Here is a 4,095-nt window from a genome sequence, read left to right as displayed (position 1 = left end):
ATAGAAAAAAAGGCAGAATAAGACAGAGTAGAACCCGATCACATTGCCTCAGCAGGAGAATAACATAGGAGCTGTTCACCAAGAGGAACATTATACAGCAACAAAAATCACCTCCTGCTATGGGCGTCAATACGGAAGCACCGAGTAAATAGAAAGTTCCGTGGGAAGGCCTTCAGATTTGCCTCGGTGGTTAAGAGCATTTGCTGCTCTTGCAGAGGACCTGAGTTCATTTCCCAGCATCTGCATGGTGACCACACCAATTGTAACTCCAGTTCTAGGGGCTCCGAAGCACTCTTCTGGACTAGGGGCACCAGGTATGCACATAGTGCATATACATACATGCAGGGCAGCACTCATACATATAACATAAAAACAGATGCCGCATAAATGAAGAACAACTAATTCCTGGTGTCATTTTCCAAGAGTGGGTCTGTTTTACTCACAAGAGTTTTGATCTCCCTTGTTCTAATCAATCTGAAACAAGTCTAGTCTACAAGAGAATGGTCTAATCAAAGAGAGGCTAATCTTATGAAGTAGTGGTCCAAGCGAAGGCTACTCTCTTTATAATTGAACAGCACAGCACATACGGTAACAAAAAAGGAACGAGGAACCTTTGTCTTAGGCAATCGATGCTGTCCAAACCACACAAGGCCACACAAACTCCTAACTGAACTAGTGGATTCAGTCTGCTCTAAAATCACGTGGGTTCTTAAGGACAATAGCTTTTTGTTTTTGTTTTTTAAAAAGGACTTGAAGTAGGAAGGGGGCCTCTGGGGGGCCTGATGCCTAAGGGGAGTGAGAGGGAAGGACAGAGAATGTATACAATCCAGATACATTGTTTACTTGCATGATATTGTCAAAGAATAAATAAAAGATAGTCTATTTTTAAAAAGAAAGAAACCACAGTTTAAAATAAACATAAATCAAGGCATTTTGCTAAGAGATGTTTGTTCTCTGAGCAACGGCATCTGCTCTCACTTCTCCTCCCAGCTCGAATCATCACAAACTCGCTGTGGCAACGTCCCCTTTCCAAAGCATCCATCCTTGAACAGTTATCGAAAATTCAGCTTCCTTCTGGAGCGAGCGGATTCCTCAGGATCAGTCTAGAGTAATGGCGTCGGCTCTGTGGGTGAGGCTGCATCTTTAACAAATGAAGACTCTCCCGGCACACTGCCGTCTGAGAATCCTTCTGACGTCTCCCTTTCTTTCATGAACTATAGGACATGCTATTTTCCTAAAAGGGACTTGGAAACCAGGAGTCCTGGGGACATCTGTAGCTACAGCTCTCTGAGAGACTAAAGCTATCAAGTTGGAGGCGAGCCTGGGCTACGTTGTGAGGTGAGGTATCTAACCGATTTCAGTAGCATCAACAGGAGATTAGGGTCTAGTTTTCTCCTTCTGTTGAGATGAAGTCGGCACTGTGAGCCACATGTCTAGGTAAAATCTTTATAATTTTCTCAAATGCAAGCATGAGTGCGCTGGTGAGCGGAGAACTTCTGGGAGTCAGTTCTCTCCTTCCACCTTATTGAGCCAGGGTCTGTCTTGTGGTCTCTGATGAAGTGAAGCTGAGTACTCCAGGATGGCTGGGTTACAGATGAGGGCTTCTGTACCTGACTTTAACATGGGATCTGGGGGTGTTGAACTTGGGTCCTCAGGCTCTGACAGCAAGGACTTTTTTTTTTAAAACCTGCTGAGCCGTTTTGTCCCTTCTTCCTTCTTAGTTAAAGGACAGAAATCTTACTGTTTGTCAGCAGCGAGGCCTCTTTTAAGAGATTGCATGTTTGCATTCTGTCATGTTTATCAAAAACACAGTCAGGAGAAATAATATCCGTCCTTGAAGGATTCCCTGAGGGTGTGTGGCCCACTCATTTAAGCATTTTAAGCAGCTCTAAACTCTACTTTCGAAACAAGGAGACAGCAGCCTCCATGGGATGTGCTGTTTGCCCTCTCACTTGGATGCTTTACTGAACCTTGCTCTGGAATTACGTCACCAGTCTTACTTTGAACACAGTTGAAACAAAGTAGGATGCCAGACACAGCGAGGCTTCGGAGGCTGAAGCAAGAGGATAAGGAGTTTGAGTTTGAGACCAGCCTGAGTTATTTTGTGAGTTCTATATTTACACAGCAAGACCCTGCCTCAAATAAATACAGTAAGAGAAGAAGGAAGAAAATGAGAGTGTGTTGTGGGTGGTGGGGGCCAGAGATCACCACAGTTCTAAGACTGAAGTGTATTTCTTTGGAGACGGTGTGGCATGCTCTGGTCACAAGAGGGCGCTGTTTCTATAGCTTGCAACATTCTTACAAATAAGTTTGCTGTGCCTCAGAGTGAGTTGATTTCGGCATTGGAGAGTGTTTCAATGCTCCAGGCCATAGCTGGAGCCTCTCTGAAACCGGGACGTCTGTGCAGAGACAGAACCAGTATGTCAAAACATCAGCTTCAGGGTCTAAACTAGAATAAAAGATTAGTGACCTGGAGTACTTTCTTGCCTTAAAACAGAAGTTATTGGGCTGTCGGGATGGCTCAGCAATTAAGAGCACTTGCTGCTCTGACAGAGAACTCAAGTTTGATTCCCAGCACCTACATGGAGGGTTCCAGAGGATCTGATAAGCTCTGCTGGCTTCTGCAGGCACTACATGCATAAGGCATCATACATAGGTAATCAAACCACTCATAAACATAAAAATAAGTAAACCTTTAAAAATGGAAGTGTCATCCCATCCCACAATGCTGTGGGGAAGACCACACTGGCACCCATCTGAAGCACCTGTCACAGCACCTCACACCTGCCAGGGACTCAGAACACAGAGAGAGGGCCAGTGAGTGGGTTGTGCTCTACTGCACAGATTTTACTGGACTAAAGAAAACCAACAGGAGAGCTTGAATTGGAAGAGGCAAGTCTGGACTCAAAATGGAGGGTAGCGATCCAAAGGAACCAGAGCAGTTGAGAAAGCTGTTTATTGGTGGTCTGAGCCATTTCGAGAGAGGCCCAAAAGCCCTGGTGTTCACTGAACAGTGAAGAAACATGTTGGTAGTATAAAAGAAATTACAGAAGAGTATAATCTGAGAGACTACTTTGAAAAGTATGGCAGAAACCATCTACGTTATAGAAGTCAGACAGAGGGGGGGAAAAGAGAGGATTTGCTTTTGCAACTTTTGATGATCGTGACACAGCTGATAAAATTGTTCAGAAATACCACACGGTCACTGGGTGTAACTGTGATGTGAGAAGGGCCGTTTCTAAGCAAGAGATGCATCTGCTGACCACAGAGAGGTCTATCAGTGGACATAACTGTGAAGAAGACGCGCAGTCTGCTGGGTCGTAGAGAGGTGGGGGAGGAGGATATGGCAACTTATGGGTCCTGGAGGAAACTTTGGAGGTCATTTTGGTCTTGGTGGAAAAGGAGGCTATGGTGGCAGAGACGGTGGCCAAAGAGGGAGTTACAGAAGTGGTGGATGTAAAGGATTTGAAGGTGATGGTGGTAACTGTGCTGGTGGCCATGGTTACAATAGTAGAGGAGGCTATGGTGGTAGACCAGGCTATGGAGGCCAAGGTGATGGATGTGGTGGAGGAGGAGGATGTGAAGGGGATGTGTAATTATTTCATGACTTTGAAAACTAGAGTGGATAAAGGCACGGATCCAGGGGTGGGCAGTTTTGGTAGAAGAGGCTCAGGCAGTCCCCATGGTGATGGCTATGGGTCTGATGGTAGAAGCGGTGGCTATGGTAGCAGGAGGTTTTATAAACAGTGGAAAACGGCTATCATTCTTAGCGGGAGAGAAAGCGAGGGGTTGTCAGGAAAGCTGTGGGTTACTTTGAGACAGTTGTTCCACATGCCTTAGAGGAACTGTAAAAGTCTGCAGCAGAGGGAACGACGGTCCGCAGTCAGAAACATCGCTGCAGCTTAAACAGAAAGCCCTTCTGCTTAGGACTGTCAGAGCCACAGTCTGTAAAATGTGCAGCTGTTTATTAACGCAAGGTAGTGTCAATTAGATGACCGTCCCTGAGGCCTCTTATCTGCTGCACCTTTCTCTTTTTCTTTTCATTACATCAGACATATTACCATGTAAACTGTGGTAGTGGTACCAGGAATAAAA

The 4,095-nt window shown here is 45.4% G+C and overlaps 1 pseudogene; it reads left to right on the top strand.

Annotated features, from left to right (window-relative positions):
- Window positions 1–1,111: 1,111 nt before the first annotated feature.
- LOC114614708 lies at window positions 1,112–3,840 on the top strand (annotated as a pseudogene).
- The last annotated feature ends 255 nt before the right edge of the window (window positions 3,841–4,095 follow it).

The sequence above is a fragment of the Grammomys surdaster genome, unplaced genomic scaffold (genome assembly GCF_004785775.1).
Source record: "Grammomys surdaster isolate TR1022 unplaced genomic scaffold, NIH_TR_1.0 130, whole genome shotgun sequence".
Lineage (NCBI taxonomy): Eukaryota > Metazoa > Chordata > Mammalia > Rodentia > Muridae > Grammomys > Grammomys surdaster.
The sequence above is the reverse complement of the archived record's forward strand: the minus strand, read 5'-3'. Positions and strand labels throughout refer to the sequence as shown.